This window comes from Typopeltis vanoorti, chromosome 23 (assembly GCF_054136105.1).
Source record: "Typopeltis vanoorti isolate ZY-2024b chromosome 23, IOZ_Tvanoo_1.0, whole genome shotgun sequence".
Classification (NCBI taxonomy): Eukaryota; Metazoa; Arthropoda; class Arachnida; order Uropygi; family Thelyphonidae; genus Typopeltis; species Typopeltis vanoorti.
Window position 1 is genome coordinate 71,933,505 of NC_143571.1, and position 20,787 is coordinate 71,954,291.

Below are 20,787 nucleotides of genomic sequence, written 5' to 3' on the forward strand. Positions count from 1 at the left end.
CACCCCTTTTCTGCCTATCAACCAGTTTCTGCAACCCACAAATCCTCAACCTATTCTCATAAGGTTCATTCCATAGACCTGCTATCATCTTGGTCACTCGCCTGTGAATCCTCTCCACCTCCTCCCCATCAAGAAGAAACCCAGGCGCCCAAATCTGGGTACAGTAGTCTAGAAGGGGTCTTATCAAGGCTCGATATAGAGGAACAATAACCTGTTTATCTCTGCTCGTTAAAGTATTTTTCATCAACCAAGTGATTTGATGAGCTGATTTAGCCACTTTTGCGATGTGCTCCCTAAACTTCAACTCCCTATCCACCAACACACCCAAATCCCTGGCCTCGTCAATCTCCTGGAGTACAGTTCCACCAATGTGATATACTGCTGCTAATCTTTTCGCCCCAAAATGCATAACCTTACATTTTGCTACATTAAATTTACATCCATTCTCCTTAGCCTAGTCCTCAAAATTATCCAAATCATCCTGCAAAATTTTGACATCCTGTGCATTCACTATTGCTGTACCCAACTTTGCATCATCAGCAAACAAAAGAACAGGTTCTCTCAGATCCTTTCCTATATCATTAATGAACAAATTAAACAGTAGTGGTCCAAGAACAGAACCCTGTGACACATCACTAGTCACAGGCAGTCTTTTGGACTCTACTCCTGAATAAACTACTCTCTGATATCTCTCCATCAACCACCCACCTATCCATCTCACCAACCTTATTTCCATTCCCATATGTTGTAGTTTATGGATTAGAATTCCATGTGGTATCCTGTCAAATGCCTTAGCCAGGTCCAGCAGTATCACTGTAAACCCATTACCCTTATCCAGTTCAGCCATCACTGTGTTATAAAACTTGAGCAAGTTACTGAGGCATGATCTACCCTTCACAAAGCCATGCTGTCCCCCGTACAGTATCTCATTTTCATCAATCCATTCCTGTATTTTTCCCTTGACTACTTTCTCCAAGACTTTGGCAACGATTCCTGATATGCTGATCGGTTGGTAATTTACAACAGCAGTCTTGGAACCTCCTTTATGCAGTGGAACTATTTTCCCCTCTTTCCACCCCCTTGGGACTAACCCAGACCCGCTACTCAAATGAAACAAAATGGCCAAGGGCACTCACAATTCTTCAGCCGCTTCACATACGACACGAGCTGGTATACTATCCAATCCCACAGATGTATTGACATTGAGGTTTTGCAATAGACTATTCACCTCCACTTCATTCACCACAATTCCCGTATAAGCTGTTGGTTCTTTCATTCCTACAATGTCACCACCTGGATGATATACTTCCGCGATTAGTGTTCGGACTCCTTGGAGGTGTCACGAATAATAATAATATAATAATAATACTCTTGCAAAGTGCTCGCTCAGTAATTCCACGATATCAACTGATTCGGTTACCTCCCTACCATCGGCATTCTTTAAAATCATTCTGCCATACACATTTTTTCTTTTACTTTATTTTGTATTGTACTTGACACTTGATATTGTACTTAATCTTTATTTTATTTTTTATTATGCTAACATATCATATTTATAAACAGTTATTTCAGGTCTGGCGCATAGTGTTTTTCTTGTGTGTGCAATTAATGTTCGGCGCCTTTCTAAAAAAGTTTTTTTTTTTTGAATAAAGTGAATAAAACGAACAGGAAATGAAAAACAAATGAAAACTGCTTTACAGTATAATGTTACCTATCGAGTAGTCCTGCTTATACAAATTTTCAAAGTTATATAAATTTTCAAAATAATATAAAATAGTAATATAAAGTTAAGAGATTTATTCAAATATTCTTTACATTATTTTTGAAGATTGAACGAAAATAGATAAGAGTATTTTACAACTGGGCCTGATTATTCTCTATGGGTTATTAATTTGTTAGAATGTTTAAATTGATATTTTGAAAGTATCCGAAAATGCCAATCTCACACTAATCTTCGCGCTAGCTACAAGTGCATACATATTTCAGGTAAGCATCAGCAGGTAGTTGTCTGCTTCCGCCCCTTTTTTAAACGTTATATCTAATTTTAATACTTTATTAGTAAAAATAAAGATTAATTTAATATTTATACACGTACACAATTAACAAATATTTACTATTTGCTGCTCAGTCTGTAATATAACGCAATATTGTTATGAGAGTAAAGCAACTAGTTATTGACGCGGAGGTACACATCGTGTGTGTGATAAGTCTGGGCGAGAGCTCGTCTCTTTGCTCTAAGTTAAGGCGACAGAAGAGTGGTTGTGGAGTATTAGCACGAAGTTATTCGGCGATTGTAGCTCAAGGAGGAGTATCAGAGAAAGTGGGACTTATTACGTACGTTATGATATTAACATATATATATTTACTACGTAGTTTGATTCCAGCTGTAGCTATGTCAGAGAAGAAACGGATAAATGTACTTTTAAGCATATTTTTATCAGGTAAGTTTGAAGGTTTCGAGCGCGTACGAGATACGGGAACCGCTAAAAGCTATCGTCGCAGGGACGGCAGAATTTTGGAAATGGATTTCTTGAAAAAATAATTAATGTGCGCCAATTTTTTTGAGTTGGCCTAAAGGAAACTTCCTTTACACTTTGTGTTGCTTAGCCCACTAAAGTTAAGAACTTGGGGTGCTACACTTAGCATCATGTGATTACTCTCCCATTTATCAATCTCTAGCTTAATATTCTCCCTTAATATTCTAGTTTCTGTAACTCTGCACTTCTGAGAATTTAAAAGTGCAGAGTTACAGAAAAGTTTGAATCAAGACTCCTGACTCAAATGCAAGCCATTCATCTTATATAAATTCTTTCATCAAACTCATTCCAGATATCCACAAACTCCATACCATTCCTCCTGTATATTCTGCGCACTGACTCATTTGCAATCATAGCTCTCTATCTTAGCCTTCCTTTTTATCATACCATGACAGCAGACTCGCAACTTTTACACAAAATAGCAACTCTTTCATATCTTCTTGCATACCATACCTGTCACCTGCTGAATCATTTGTACTAGTGCAAACTTACAACATCAACCTGGATATTACATTTTCATGCATTTCATCTTTCAACTCACTGCTATCATTCTTACTCTCTTCACACTTCTGGCATTCACTCTCAACACGACAAACCTGCTCTCCAGTTTTGTTCTTCCATAAATCTCTCATTCTACAAGGTGCATACATTTGTATGAACCTTGTATAATGAGAGATAACCCTTACAGTTAAACACTCACTCATAAATATAATAATGCAAAAATAATAAGCTAATTATTGCTAAATACTTTCAAAAAGAACTTTCCACACCAAAATTGCTACATGGTAGCACCTTCTGCCCTTTTAGCCACAGTATTCTCCATATGTTTCCTATATGATAGCATATGATCCAGTGTGATGCCTAAATCCTTGGGAGATTATTATTATTATTATTATTATTCAGGCCTCCATGGAGTCAAAAGACTCATCGTGGGAGGTCCTTCCTAAGAACATAAAGTCTGTCAAGACTCATCAAGGGGAGGTCCCCCCTAAGAAACACAAAGTCTATCATACTACTCCTTAAACTCATTGACCATTCTCACTCTCACCACTCCATCAGGCAATGCATTCCACACGGTCAACCACTCTCCACGCAAAGAAACCACTCCTCACCCTCTTGCTCACAGTTTCCTTTCGTAACTTCCAGGGATGGCTCTTGTCATCACTCCTTCCTGCTGTTCAACCAAGCGAAAGAACTCCCCAGTGTCAACCCTGTAACCACCTCTCAACAGTTTAAAAAATTTGTTATATAATAATGTAGTACCATTTAAGGAAGACCTGAAGTTCTGTATTGGCTAACCAACTGTTCAGGTTGAAGCAGGACACTTTAGTTTTTACAAGTATTTGCATTTTGGGCATAGTCTCCATTTCTTAAAGGAATCCCCTAGAGTCTGTAGGTTGGACAATAGAGTTTCTTCCATATTTTTAAAGGAATTGTGTCTAGTGGCAAGAGCAATATCATCTGCATAACAGAATTTTCTGGATTGTGTATCAGGAAGGTCTGAAATGTACAAAATAAAGGAGAATGCTAACATTCATCCCTGGAGTAGACCATTTTTTAGTTTTTTTCTGTTTACTAGAGTCACTTAAAAATATATGTTGCTTAACATATTGTTTGTTTGCTAGGGATTGTATTTAAGCAAGAGATAGCTTTAATAAGTGTATACATTAGACCCTCCCTCTATCTAAATGGTGTCATAAGCTGCTATGAGAGCAATGAAAACTGCAGCTGTTTTCAGCAGTTTTTTTGGTTTATTTTTTTAAAGCATGCTGCTATAAATGATGTCAAACATAAACATAAGACCTGATCATAGCAACTATGAATGAGCCTAAAACCTGCCTGTTCCATAGGTATTTGATCCATGAAGACAATATGGTTAATTCTATTGAAAATAAACCTTTCTAGAAGTTTGTGTGTGCAGTTTAAATAGCACTATGGCTTAGGGGTTGATCCTTCAGTTTACCAGGTTTTAATAGAGCAATGATTTTTGCCATCTTAAATTGGATTCCAGTTTTCAGAATATCAGAAAAGAATCATGGACGTCACGTTTTAACATTTGTTCCCAAGTTCAGGAGAAATTCCATATGAATGCCATTAAACCTGGAGTCTTCTCCTCTTTTGTCTTTCAACACTAAATCATTGTCTTCAGAAGAAAAAGATCTTGAAAATTCTGATTCTGATGGGAAAAATGATTTAAGTTATTCCTTTTAATAAGTTTTGCATTCTTTTTTATCATTCATAGATCTTGAAATATTTATAATATGATTGGCAGCAGGATATTGAAGGATACTTAAATAGAACACATGATTCCAATTCTATGCATTTCTGGAATTTCTAAACCAATAGACAGAAAACCTTGAAGTTTCCTTTCATGCCAACATATTTTCAGGAAGATGAATAAACTGGACAGATGAGACAAATACTTAAGGATGTTTGTCTAATGCAGCTAAATGTAAGGTCTTCCATCTAGTTGAAATTTGGGATCCTGATGAGAGGCTGTGCATTCTGTTGATTTAACTATACTAGAAGAAGTGAACGAAGAGGCAAGTTCTTGGAGTGATAGTTGATAAAAATTTGAAATTTAGGGAACATATTCAGAGCATATATTGAGGCATCTCAGAGGATTGCTGCAATGCTAAGGACTTTGACCAGAAGAGATAAGAGTGGTGGTTCCATTATGTAATTAATAGTCCATATGTGGTCTGATGGTGGTTCCATCAGACCACATGTGGACTATTAGTGTCCAAATCTGGTCACATTTGAAGATGATAAATTAACCTAGGAGTGGATACAGAGGAGAATAACTAAAAAGATATCAAGATAGTACAATGTTAGCTATATGGATAAACTGAGGGCATATAGACTACAGAGTTTGGTAGAGAGAAGATTATATAATTGAGGCATTTAAACTGTTGAGAGGTATGTACAGAACTGACACTAGGGAGATTTTTCACATAGTCGAAAATGGACAAGGAGCCATCCCTGGAAGTTGCGAAAGGAAATGATGAGTGAGAGGGTGAGAAATGACTTTTAGCATAATGGGGGGTTGGGGGGGAGGACCATGGAATCCATTGCTGGAGAGAGAATGCCCAGATGACATGGGTTTAAAAATTAATATGCCTTTATGTTGTCTAAGATGGGCCTTCATGATGAGTCTTGCGAGTCCATTGAGATCCTGAATAATAATTTTCCAATCAACATAATTTCTAATCGCTTATCAACTATAAATGACATGTCACCTTTGTCTCTGACTGGTGTTTACAAAATTCTGTGTGAATGTAATCTGACATACTTTGACCAGGCAGGCCATTCTGTGAAAAAAAAAATGAATTAGCGAACATCAGTATTACACTGAATAACTTAAACCTCAAAAGTCGAGTCTTGCACAATGTGAAATTGGAACCGAACACAGCATGGAACAACGATTGCCCTTTCCATAGAAGCAGTTTTAAATATGAATGGCTCTTCAGAGAATGTTCTGAAGCCCTGTTATATCAGCCTAATTTGAATCGGAATGATTCTCTCTCTTTACCCCTATCCCCCAAAAAGTTTCTCATTCTATGTAAATACTAGAAATGATGTATATTTGATCTTTCTATCATACAGCAGTTGCTGTATTTGTTTTGTATATTCTCTCTCTCTTTCTGAATTATTTGTTTAATAATGATGCAGTTTTAGTTTTGTTACAAAATATTTGTGTTAATTTTATTTTATCAAAGTTATTTTGGTTAATGTGTCTAACCTGTTCTCTCTCTCTCTCTCCCACTCATATGTTCCTTAGGATGGGTAGTGTCCCCTGATTAGGGATTCACGATGAATTAATGCAGCCAGCACATTACTCTTCTGCCACATCCCCTAAGGGCATGTACTTATGCCTATAGGTCTTTGTGTTTATAGGGCCAGCTTGCCTATTCTGAGGGACGAAAAATAAAAATCAAAGTTTCTGAGAGGGAAAAACCCTCTACCTCTGTATGAAACCGGCTAGCTCACCATTTGATTGAAAACACCTGATAAAGATTCCTCCCATCTTAGAGAAGATTCAAACCAAGGTATTTCCAACTAAAGGGCTTATTTATACCAACTAACATATGGAGGCTCAAATGGCATATATCCTAAAGCATGAAAACAAGCCTACACACAGCTTGTTTTCATGCTGTGTGTGTGGATGGGGGGGGTTAAAATTAGCCAACATGTTATCATCCAATTGCACTTCAGGTTGTATATATAGTGTGGAGTAATGAGTTTTTTTTCTATGTTTTGTATTTTTTTCTTAATCCAGAAATCCTGCTCTAGATGCCTAATAAGGAACTTTTCCAAACCATTTCAGTCCGATAAGTGGGGCAATGAAATTCATCTTTCACCTACAGATAGTCACAAATACAATTAACCACTCACCAACCTACTGTTCTCTCAAAATCATAGAGAATGTTGTCAATATCTAACTTCTTCACCAAGAAGTATGGTGTCTACTACACTCAACTCACAGCAGATTAACTTCAGTTTGCAACCCACCCTTGGACACGAGCCAAGGAAAAGTTTGGTAAAACACGTGGTTACTCTTGACATTTGTAGGGAATCTTACAAAGTCTGACACTGAGGCTTGCTCACCAAACTATCAATTTATGGTCTGCTTTCTACCTTTTGCAAATGGGTCACTGTTCTCCTCTCTAGTCATTCACTACATGTCAAGGTAAATACTTAATCTTCACAGCTTTCCTAACTATCAGACTATCCCAAGGCTCTGTACTTTTACTCCATTTTCTTCCTCCTGCACATAAATGATCTTCTCCTCACTGACCTCAAATTCTTTCCATAGCTTTGATGATAATAATATATACACTCCATGTCCTCTTCTTCATTTGACAAACTTTATAATATACGTCATTCAAAGCTTCAAAATCTTAATAATCAATGCCTTAAACTCTAATCTCTATGTTTTTCTTCAGTGAGAATGAAGATAATCTTGTGACAATCATTGCTATCAATTAATTAATAAATTAACTGGATTCCCCAGAAGAGGGCAATCAGTTTAACTGGTCACAGCTCTATCATAGATTCACTCCACTTACTCTTTCTCATAAAAATCTGGTTTAAACGTAGTGTCTCTTCTATAGATGTTTCAATGACAATATTTACTCAAGTCACCATTATTCCTCCACTCTCTTCCAAGACTATTAAAACATAAGAAGTTTCTGGTTAACATGAATTTACTATCCTGCTTAAAGAATGCTGAATCAATGTTTTATCTTCTTTCATTCCATCTACCTTTTATCTTTGAAACAGCATCTTTCATTCTGTGTTCTCCATAAATTGCAATCTTCAGCAGAGGTTCAAGAAATATATCAATTAACCTTCACATACAGTATTCATGTCAAAATTTCTGGAATAGAAAACTATGTAGACATTGGAATGTAAATAAATAATTTACTATCTAAAATTAATTATTTACAGCTGATGTTTCACTGGCTTAAGATAGCATTATCAGAGGCAATTTAACACTATGCAGGCAGTGGAAACACAAACTAAAATGACCTGGATAACAAGGGCAGGCATGTAGTGGTGCTCTTTATTGTTAATGCTGATGGGAGGATAGGGCAGTGTGCCAAAATCTATTTAAAATCATACTGTCTGTTCCATTGCTGCTAAAAAAAAAAAAAAAAAAAAAAAAAAAAAAAAAAAAAAAAAAATATGCTGCTAACTGGGTTCTGTTAGCAGCAATGAAAGTGACCACTTTCAAGAAGAGTCCCTCTAATTTAAACTGGGATTTGTAAAGTAGCCTGGCTTTTTTCTCACTTATGAAGTGGTCTTTCTCTAAGACGTTGTGATAGTTTGCTTTTTGACTCCCCATTTCAGATGTATTTTTTATTTTTTTCTAACCAAGGTATTTTATCCTGTCTGTCTGAAATATTGAGTTCCACACTGGAAAGGAGAGGGTGTAAGCAATCCTTCATTTATCTTAGGCAGGTGGAAATTTTGTTTAGAAGTTCACATAAGTTCTGATTCTGTGTCATGTTCAGGAGGAAGCTCAGTATATATCGCCTGATTTTTTTTGGGGGGGGGGATTTGTTGTTCTTTTAAAGGAATTTGGTGAGGTTTTTTGTTGTATCCATTTTGTCTGAATGATGTGAATAGAGCCTGTTGTTCCAGATGCAATGCTGGTCTTGAGGATGAAATTCACTCTGTCCTGCAGGCTCAAGGTTTGAAAATTCTAAGTTTCTGGGCCAGATGGTGGTGTTAAGTGGTATGTAGGTGTCTACCTGTGTGTGTGTGTGAGAGAGAGAGTAGAAAGCTTATAGTAAATGAAACATGAGAGACCCCATTCACTTGCCTTGTAACTAGAGTAACCAAGGCAAGAGTTCCTTCTTTTACTTCTTCCACAGTGAAACTAATGCAAGGATGGATATGATTGAGGAAATCTAAAAATTTAGACCTGTGAGCCATGAGGCTAAATGGCAAAGACTTCATCTATATACTTTAACCATACTTTGGGCTTGAGAGGTGCCAAATTAAAGCTCTTCCAGCTAAAATACTCTGATTTAAGATAATGCTTAAAGAATTTGCAAATGTTAGGTTATAGAGATCCTTTAATATGCCATATCTCCAGGTTGTGTCATGAGCTTTTTTCATGTTAAAGAAAACAAACCAGATGTTCTTGCTTCAGAATATGCACCATTATACAAGTTTCTAAACGAACCAAATGATCTAAAGTTGAACGATGTCTATGGAAACCACATTGTGTATTGGAAAGAAGAGTGTTGCTTTCAAAATTATTATTATTTAGGCCTACAAGGAGTCAAAAGACTCATCGCAGGAGGTCCTTCCTTGGAAACCTAAGTCTATCAAGACTCATCGTGGGAGGTCCCTCCTAGGAAACACAGTCTATCATTCCACACCTTAAACTCATTGACCGTTCTTGCTCTCACCACTCTATCAGGCAATGCATTCCACGGTTCAACCACCCTCCATGCAAAGAAACCACTCCTCACCCTCTTGCACAGTTTCCTTTCGTAACTTCCAGGGATGGCTCCTTGTCATCACTCCTTCCTGCTGTTCAACAAAGCAAAAGAACTCCCAGTGTCAACCCTGTGACCACCTCTCAACAGTTTAAAAGTCTCAATCATATCACCTCTCCTTCTATCCATCAAACAATGCAGTCTACATTCCCTCAGCCGATCCTCATAACTAATATTGTACAGTCCTGAACCTGTCTTTGTTATCTGCCTCTGTATCCTTTCCACAGTTAATTTATCCCTTTCAAATCCTAGGGACCAAATCTGTGAACAATAGTCTTTAAATGTGGTCTGATCAGGATCTTATACAACAGAATGATAACTCTTTTATCTCTGCAGGTCATCATCCTTCTCATTATTGCAGCAATCCTCTGTGTTACCATCACCAGCTTTGCAATATGTCTCCTGAATTTCAGGTTTCTATCAATCAGCAACCCCAGGTCTCCTGTCTCCCCTACTTCCTCCAGTATATCTCCTCCAAGAGAGTATGTAACATCCTCGATGTGTCCCAAACCTCAAGACCTTACATTTTGCTGCATTAAGCTGAAATCCCCATTCATTTGTCCATCTGTCTAGCTTATTCAGATCCTCTTGCATGACTACCATATCTGCATTATTATTAATAACCCTTCCCATGATGGCAATTTTTACCAGTAGAGCCCAGTCTCATCAACATTAAAAATGAGATCAGGAGGATAACTTCCTTGTTCTACACAGTCTTGAAATTCTTTAGGGAAAGCAGCTGCTGCCGCAACATCTTGCCACCTCACCACATAATTTGACACTATGGCACTTACTTCGAGACTTAAATCTCATGAACCAACCTTTGCTTCCTAAAAATGTTTCTATGCCTCCATCTGTCTTTTTAAGATCCTCAAAAGTTGTTTTTGCGTTCTCAGTTTTAACGGCCTGCGACAGAGGAATGCTTTTCTGATTCAAGTCGTCCACCCATAATGATAATAATTTTTCCATTTTTTCATGAAGTTTACCCCTGCTATAACTTAACATGTTTTGCATTTAGTACTGCCATAGATTGTTGCACAGACTGTTTTATTCTATCTGCATTTTTCATAATTGTAGTAACAGTCGATGGAGGCAAGTTCATACTTCTACAAACATTGGCACGTGTCTGCCCATCTTCGAATCACCTCCATCTTCTTTTCAAGTGTGATTGATTTCCACGCCTTCTTAACACCAAGTTCTGTTAATTTTTCTGCACTTCTATTATCGGACATGGTATGTAATTACATACTTTATCAATTTAAATATGTATGTACGTAAAAAAAATTAAATAGAACAATTAGGTAGATTCAACATTAAAACTAGGTTTGATACATATACATTGTAGTAGCTCGGTAAACACTCAAACACTAGAGTGCCTGCAAACGTCATTTCTCAGTCAACCACACTACAGTAAAAAAAGCACATGCAGGCAACTGGCATGAACCGAGGGCTGCCTGTATATGCCTTTCCCTCATCTACTGCTCTTGTAACTTTATTGTAAAAAGCTAGCATATTACTAAATCTTTAAATATTTTTAGTTTTTTTTTAGTTAAATACCAGAGAAGTCTTCCATTAACCATTTTCTCTAGTATCTTACAAGCATGGAGTATTTTATGTAAGACAATTTCTTGCTGACATGTTTATCAAGTTTGAATGCCAAGTGTTTTGCTAGTTTATAGATGGGGCAATGGGGCTCCAGGTTTATGAACCTTAGGTAGTCTATATAGTCTTTGGTGTATGGCGATAAAAAAATTTTTTTAGTCTGGACACTGTTTCAGTTGGCCAACTTATAATCCTTTCTAGAAGACCTCAAGTTTTGTTTTTAATTGATGCTGTAGGATTTTTTACTATAGGCAAGTAAGTATCAGCTAACAATTGTCCATACAAAAAAAAAATTTATTGGCTTACACCAAGGCTATATGGGCTCTCCTAATGCCACCAACCATTCTGAACTTTTCAACTTCCTCTCCTTAAATATCAATTTCCTTCAGTCCAACTTTACTAGCTGTGAGGTTATCTTCCTTGGAGATTTCAACATTCGCAATATCAAGTGGCTTTCTGTCTCCAGCTGCACAAAGTAGGTAGAGGTTGAGACATTTGCTATTACCAGTGATCTTACCAAATGCCTAACAGAATACCAGATAACCCCATTCCATCTCCAAACATCCTGCTTCTCTTCCTCAGTAATGACCCTTCCAAGTACAATGTGAAGATTTTATGTCCTTTAAGTAATTCAGACTACCTAGCTGCATGCTTTTCATGCCAAGTGACACTCACACAGGTGTTGCCAACCAAAAGTTGTCTAACATTATAAAAATGCTCAATTCGGATTACCATCATTGACTGCTATGCCTCATTCTCTTGGTTGGATTCTTGCTTTCAGCCTTCTGACTGCACTGAATGCATCACTTTCCATGCAAGTGAGGATTACCTCACTTGCATGGAAACCTATATTCTCCATTCCCCACTAAATTCCTGTTCCCTAACTAAGCTTTGGTTCTCCAAAAGGTGTGCCAAGGCTATACAAATGAAGATTCATGCACAGCACAACTAGCTAACATCAAGAACTCAATCTTCCCTTAGTGCTTACCAACATCTGAAACAGTTGCAAGAAAATCATCAACCCATCGCAAACTGATTTTGAAAGAGCCAAAAGTGGAAAGTTACATCATGTCCAAATTAGGTGAGTGATGAATTTCATCTCCTGGTGTGAGACTACCACCCACTTATTGGAGGCCTGAAAAAGTTCCATATTTGGTTGCTAGAGCAGGATTTCCAGACTATGTGAAAATAAATGAAAAAATATATATAAAATTAATAAAAATTAAAAAATAGCCTGTACTTGTCCACAGTATGAATGTACTGTAGGTTTACAAATAAACCTTTCATGGGTGGAAGCCAAATTATTAAAAAAAAAAAAAAAGCAGTCATTTTTTAACATCTTGCTGAAAGCAATTGGCCATAACACATATGTTGTCTGACACTGCACCCAGATGATGTTGCATCATCACCCACAGAAAAAGCCAGTCTTTTGGCTTTCTACTTTTCCTCAAATGCATGCATGCATAGCTGAATTTAAAAATGTCTCTCCAGACACCTAAGAGGTTTGGGCTCCACAGTTGTCTCCTGTTCTGTGTTTCCTTTTTATGCTCTATTATTATTCATCCAGGGTAGAATATTGTCTATCCTACAATATTCTACCCTGATTCCAAAGCTTTATAGGATTGATGCAGAGAAAATGTTTCAGTACTTATCTAAAGAGGGGCAAACAAGGGTCATCCGTGGTAGTTGAATAAAGGTGTGGGGCTGTGAGGGCTAGATTTTTTGCTTGGAGAGTGATGAATGAGTGGAATGGGTTGCCAGAGTCAGTTGTGAGTGCTTTTTCTGTTAATGGGTTCAAGGATAGGTATGATAGATTGGGTCTTCCACGATGAGTCTTCAGACACCATGGAGGTGCATGTATAATAATAATAATAATAATGTAGTATCTACATATAAACAAAATTACAGCAAGGTTACACCAATACACAAGGTCAAAAGCTACAGCAGTATATAAATAGTCAAAAATAAACTAGTAAATAATATGTAGGTATGCGGTATCTACATATATACAAAATTACAGTCAAATGTGTTTGTACAAATTAATTTTTTGTAGAAAGTTAAAAACATCATGCAATCTGTATGAGTCTTAAAGCATCTGCCTGAGTGTATATGGCTTTGCTGGATAATTAAAAATTTCATTAGTGCTTAATTTCATATTTGTTTGTCACTGCTTCCTGACATGACTGCAGTTGAGCAATTAGCTTTGATCTTATAAACTGTCTGTAGTCTGTATATGGTACTGTCAAACAATATGTGGAGAAAGGATGAGCTGATCTAACAGCTGCAGTCTCATTTCCCTTAATTCCAATGTGGCTGGGAATTGAGCACAACCGAACATCAAAATTGAGGGTTTTCATTTTGTACAACAGGTGTAACACCTCATAGAGCACTGGATGTGGATTATACATAGGAGAGGGGATATTCTCTAAAGAATTCAATGAATCTGTATAAATTACACACTTTTGGTAGTGATTTTCTTTTATATGCACAAGTGCAAGCTGAATGGCATGCAACTCTGCTATATGATTACTGCAATCAGGTGGGATCTGGTTGGAGATGGTAATGTCAGGAAACACAGCAGCAGCATAGGTATCAGTTCTTAAGCCTTCAGTCTAGATGGACAAGAAATCAGAATGGGCTGTTTTGTGTGCATTAAACAATTGCAGGTAGACAGATGGAGTATCAGACTTCTGTAGCTGACAAAGTGAGAGGTTTCAGAATGGAGTGCAAACATACCACAGAAGAATGCTGTTATGTTTGGTGTAGGCAATGTATAACATGCATACCAAAAGGATGTATGAAAGTCTGAAACATGTGATATTGAGCTTCCTAATGCAGAGAAAAGAGACTAGTCCATGTAGAATGATCTGGGACAGATTTCATCTTTAGGGCATAATTAAGAGACAACTGTTTTCATCTAAGTGACAGAGCCAGTTCATTTGCTTCAACATAAAGACTGAGTGGGTGATGTGGAAAAGACACCAGTAGCTATCTGTATACCCTGATGGTGGATGGGATCCAACCATTGCAGGTTTTTCTAGATTCCAGAACCATAGACTTAGACTCATAATCCAGCTTTAAACGTATAAGTGCAGGATAAAGATGAAACAACGTAGATCGAGCAGAGATTTCAGTACAAAGGAAATTCAATGCTATCTTGCACTTTTGCAGACATACACTCCAACAACTATTAAATTGGCTTTATTTAATTTTAATCGCATTTTTAATATTCTTTCATTCCAGTATGAAAAATGAGTTATTTTTGCTTTAATTGATTTATGGATCCAAATCATTACACTAACTTTTGCACATATTTATTTGTCCACTCCACTATATATTATATGATAATCAGTTGTTTATTTGTTCTTTTAAGTTTATCTTTGTTTTTTGTTTTGTTTCTGTAAGAACTACAATTTCTATGTTTTCTTAAAATTTTATCTAATTTTTCTTCTTTATGTGCTATGCATCTAATGTTCCATGTAGAATATTTCATCACATTTTTCTTTTTCCAAAGTTTCTGAATTTTTTCCAATTTACAGTCTTTTCCCGTTTTCTGTCTGGTTTGGATTTTGTTGAGACTTGAAAGTAACATGTGTTTCCCTGTGTCAAGTTAGTAGTTACAAGTTACTAGCATGATGATAGGTATCCTAATGGTGGAGCCGTCACCTTTAAGCAACTAGGCTTGCCTTTTTTTAGTAGATAGTGGAAACTGCAGTTTGAGAAGAAATAGTCTCTGAATAAATAGTCTCTAATAGCACTGGGGACAGAGTAAGAAGTAAGAGAGTAGAGGAAAGAAAAAGTTGAAGACCAGTTTATAGGTATGAAATCGGGTATCTCGGGTTTGCCTTGCACATACTCACCAATGTGAGCCCCTGAGGTTAGCTGTTTCTTTAATCCTCAGTGCCTGCAGGAAGGTTGAAGGTCACGTAAGTGATCAATTTCAAGGTCACCTCTAAAGCATTGCGAGAAATAAGACAAAGGATCGTGACACGGAAGGAAAGAAGGATATTCATAAAATCACGAACTTTTCACTTTCAGTAATGTTAGATTTTTATAGAAAGTTGAACAAGGCTTATCAGAAGATACTGCTGATAATAAATTTAAGAAAATTACTTATTATCCAGGTTATGCAAATTAATAAGCATGAATTCATACACCTATTCACAGCGACACTGATAATAATTTTATTACATTGATTTTTATGGAATTCAAAAATCATGTGTTTTTGTTTATTTATTTAATTTTACAACATTTGATCAACGAACATATAATTTTATGTTCATTAGTTTGCTATAATTATTTTAAAGTAATTTAAAATTGCTACTTTATCATTACGGGAATGCACGGCACCATCTAAGTCCCCCCAAATTTTATCCAGGCTCAGGAACTGGCATAGGCTGACGAATCAGACTTATGGCTGGGTCAGTATTCCTGGCTGTAATTCGTGTGTGTTCACGGAACCGGTGTGTCTGCTTGCAGGATGAAAAACCCCAGATAAACTGGTGGAAAAAACCCTGCTGTCCACACCGAACACCGGCTAACTTGGCTATGGCTGAGGAAGATCCTTGAGTTCCTCACATCGTCAACGGGAATCGAACCTAAGACACTCCTTCCAAAGGCATTTGGTTGTGAAGCAACCAAATGCCTTTGGAAAGAGTGTCTTAGGACTTCATTTGCTATAAAATAGTCTATTATTGATTTTTGTCCACTTGCACACCATTCTGGCCTGGTTGGCCGACTGGCTAGAGTGTCCGCTCTCCAACCAAAAGGCTGCAAAAAATACTAGTGGTGCTGGTCGGCAGTAGATTGCATTGGTGTAGATGAAGGTAGTTACGATTGGTGGAGTGATGGAGACAGAGCTGTAGAGCAGGAGCCCCCCCACGATGAGCCTTTGGGCTCCCTGGAGGTGTTACATAATAATAAATGTAGATGTAGACCAGTGTTTTTCAAACTGAGGGTATGACCCTTAACTGGGACGTGAAATCAGTTTACCGTACCACAAATACATCTGTAGCACTAAATATTTCCTAATTTCTGTTTTTGTTATATATTTTGAGCTTTCTTTTCTATGGTATATTTAAAATCTGAATAAAATGCATGTTTGATATTAACTTTGTTACTTTCTTGTTTTTATTTTATGTGTAGTAAAGTATATATATAATATTTTCCAGTAGAGAATCGATCCTAGAGGTAGTGCAACACCAAGGCAACTCGGTGCAAAGGTGAAGGCTTCAACTCTCTGTAGATCAGTCACTCCACACACATGCCATCCATCCATCTCACTGAAGGTCTATCCCTTCCTCTTTTTCCACAAACTTTACCTTCTATTACTGTTCTGAGAAGTCCTCCTTGAATCCTTTCAATGTGTCCAAAATATTTTAACTTTCTTCTGTCAATATCCTTAAGGAGCCTTAAAGTTCTACTGATCTTTTCTTACACCCATTCATTTGTACACATTTCAGTATACGATATCCTCAGCACCCTTCTGTAATACCAGATTTTAAAAGCAGCTATTCTTTTCTTATCTGAATTCTTTAGGTCTCGCATCCATAAGTTGCTGCTGGAAAAACAACTTCATCCAAAATCCTCAAATTTGTTCCCATTGAGATAGATCCAGATTTTAGACAAGTCTCTGACTTTTGTTTTAGCCATTCCTAATCTTCTGGACAGCAATTCTTCACATTAATAATGGATCCCAGGTACTCAAATTTTACTTTGCCGCCTTCCGAAAATTAATTTAATATCGTGGGGACCTGTATCAGATATTAAACCGATAAGAATATATACTATATTTTTTGCTTTTTGGCTTTAAAAGTGTGGTATTCACTGAACACAAGTGCTTCAAGCTTATTCCAACTTGCCGTAATTGCCTGGTATTGAACAACCTCAGTCCATATATATATGTTAAAGATACCAATATACACCATGCATTGCATATGACCTATGACTGAGCATCTGCAATGATCACTAATTCATAAGTAGTATAGAAATAGAAGACACGATACAACAAGTTTAAAATGAATTTTAATTAGGAAAAGATTTTTGGAAATTTTTCTAGTGTTTTTTCCTTTTTCTTTGGGGGAGCCATGCCCCCCCTCTGGGTGCACCACTGTGTACATATACCATGCATATTTGAACTTTCTTCATGGGAGCTTAATTTTCCTGTTTAACTTATTTTCAGATACAATCATACAACATTTAAAGTTATAAAATTGAATTTATATTTATCCTATATAATCTGTATACTAACACATCATCATTATCGCTCACAGATCTGAAGCATGCGCATGTTTTAGTATAGACGATTGAACTTTCCATACTTCATAACTGTATACATACAAATAGGGTCGTCACCAGATTAGATCACGCCCTGAGGCAAACAATTAAATATTGTCCCTGATGGATTATAAGACCAAAATCTCCAATTGCTGTTTTGTTTTTATTACAAGAGGATCGTTAATGCAAAACAATTACATAATATTAATTTAATGGTTGCTCTACAGGGATATCACCCAAATAAAACTGTTTTAAGCTCTCTAAATTTAAATTATAAGCTATGTCTGCCTCTATAGAGACCAACCAATCTTTCTTGGGTCATTGCTGTTCACAAATAATTTTTAATCAGTTTAAGCTTGGAAAAACTTCTCTCCACACTTGCTACACTGACAGGAATTGTTAGCTAGCGTAGCAACGGTGCCTGCCACAATATGGCTGAACGAGTGCCCTTATTATGTAGCATAGAGGCAGCTGCGCCGTGAGGCAGGCTGCCTCTATGCTACAGACTTAACAGGTTACAATGGTTGGAAGATAAAATGGTAAAACTGATATTCTGGGAACAACCCACACTAATGCAGGCAGCATGGACACAACACAAAATATTTAAGGTGAAACACTTATGCCACTATATAGTCATGTTAAAACATTACTACAGCCCAACCTATAGACTAACCAGAACAACATATCGGATAACACGACCACAGTCAACAAACTACATAACAGTACAACAATCACCATGGCAAAACCACCCGAAACTTCTATGTACCTGACATGATAAACAAACTGCCATTCAACGACAAACCTAGGGACATACAGAGAGCTGAAACAGGCGCTATATAAATATAGCTAGAATGAAAATTAGAGCAATTCCTGTTTCTCTCTCTCTCTCTTCCCCCCCCCCCCCCAATAAAATCTATGACAAACCCCTCTCAAAAAACGGCACTACAAGGACACAAACAAATGCACCATGTCCAAATCCAACCCTACTTGCAAAAAAAAAAAAAAGTTAAACTGTAATAGCCGAAGTCTTAGAAGCACGTACCAACAGACGGTAAAATCAACATCTGGCTTTGGACCAGTATAGAAACAACCATGAAACCACCGCCATCTGTTATCTTCCTCAGATAAGCTCTGCAAAGCTTCGAGGAAGAAAACAGAAATGCCTCCCAAAGAAAGAATATAATACATTATACAGAAGAAAGAAAAAATCTGTATGAATTTCATTGTTACAAAAATAGAAAAAGAATTAAACCTGTTGTAAATATGCAATTTTAATAAAAAAAAGATTGAATTTTTTTAAAAAATGTAATCAATGTATATATCACATGTAATCAAATGCATGTAAAGTAATGTAGGAACCATATGTAATCAAAATTATGTAATGTACGTGTCATGTAATGAAATGTATGTACGCAATGTATGTATCACATGTAATTTAAATATGTAATCATACGTTTTAATTAAAAAAATTATTTAAAAATATCATTAGCTTGCAAGTATATGTTGTAATTGCAGTGTAATATATATATATATATATATATATATATATATATATATATATATATATATATCCCAATGTCTTTAACAGGCCTTTGAGGCCCACAACCTTCCAAGCATGCTTGGATTTCGTAACCGAAGTACGAGGATAAGGATGGTTACCCCTATGCCTGTAGGTATTCTTGGCTGTATTCCTGTGTGTTCATGGGGCCGTTTGCCTGCTTGCGGGATGAAAACCCCCAGATAAACTTGCGGAAAAAACCTTGCTGTCCACGCCCAAGCTTGGCTATGAGGAAGATCCTTAAGCTCCTCACGTCGGCGATGGGAATCGAGCCTAGGAAGGTTGCAAAGCATAAAACCACTGGGCTAACCGCGCGGACATATATTATTATTATTATGTAATTTATCTGAGACATAATAAAATGTTTAAAAAAATATTATTACGTGGCACTTCCAAGAACTCATGTAATTATTATAATAAATACTTTTATGATATATGTATATTGTAATTTTTTCTTTCTTTTGACTTCTTCAGCTTTTCCCACTTAAGTAGGGTCGCTGTTTGTGGTGAGTCTCCTCCACAACCTCCTGTCTTGGGCTGTAGCCACATCCAAGTTCTCCATCAAGTCCACCACCACCATCTTTTCTTTCTTTTGACTATAATACTGAAAAGATGTCGTTGATCTGTATTGTTATTCATATTTTATTTTAGCATAAGCAAAGAGTAAAAAAGTAATCATATGTACAATAACTGTGAATCAGTAATGATTGCCAGCAATTACGTTTTAAACTTCTGGGAAGCTTAAAAATAAATATGAAAAAAAGCCATTGGAGTTATGAATATTATTTTTTTTAAGAGAAATAACTTCACTCTTCGTACCCTGAGGACGAACAAACAAATATTTAGAGAAAGGAAATAAAAAAAAAAACATTAGGTTCAAAATGGAGAACGACAGATACCAAATTTAATTGATAGAATGAAGTAGAGATTTTTTAGCAGATTTAAATCATAAAGCATACAGAGGCATTTACTCGGAAACTTCAAGGACAGTTTACGAATCACTTGAAAAGATCTCTCGGTGCTCAGAAAATCATGGGATGAAACTTTCCACTAAAATTCCTGTTCCGGACTATCATTCTACTATTTTGCTAACGTGACCATGGCATGAGCTGTTGTCAGGATCCCGGATGAAGTAATATCAGGCAGGTGAAGCCTTAACACAGCGAATGGTCAGAGATCTTTTGATAGAATACAATAGTAAATTATAGACAACTCAAGTTCATGAGTTCAATATGCCATTGTTGCTGTGGTATTTCAAGCTGAAGTATTTTAGATAATTTTCGAACTGTACATGGAAGGGGGAAAAAAATGAAAATATACTACTGTATATTTTCATCTGTATTATGTTTCTTATATAATAAAATAACTTGTATTTTACTAGTTTAATGCACTTTTTTTAATTTATTTTTTGTTTTCCGATCCCTAAATCCAATCATTTCCCACTTCTCTCCTTATCCCGTTCTTTTTTTTGTAAGTACAGTATATGAAACTAATTAATTTTAATGCAAATGATTAAAATAATATATAAATGTAAATATTATATGAACTTAAGTAAAGCACCTAATGAAAAAGTAAGATAAAGCAACGAAATAAAAATTCTCTGTACCATAATTTATCACGTGATTCAATAGCAGACCATGCATTTCTGCCACTTTTTTTCGCTAGCGGACAGAGTGTAGCTCTTTAAGTTGGCTGATAACACCTAAAATGGAAGACAAAAATAATACGAAGCGGGAAATAAAGATATGGAAGTAAGTTTTAAGTTCATTTCTCGAGGAAAAACCAACATTCTGTTTCAGTG

The 20,787-nt window shown here is 36.5% G+C and overlaps 1 long non-coding RNA gene across 1 annotated transcript; it reads left to right on the forward strand.

Moving 5' to 3' along the window:
• Positions 1–2,245: 2,245 nt before the first annotated feature.
• On the forward strand, positions 2,246–20,363 carry LOC150093968 (uncharacterized). Its single transcript, XR_016550317.1, has 2 exons — positions 2,246–2,334; positions 19,017–20,363. It is a non-coding gene; the product is annotated as an uncharacterized LOC150093968 (long non-coding RNA).
• Positions 20,364–20,787: the final 424 nt, after the last annotated feature.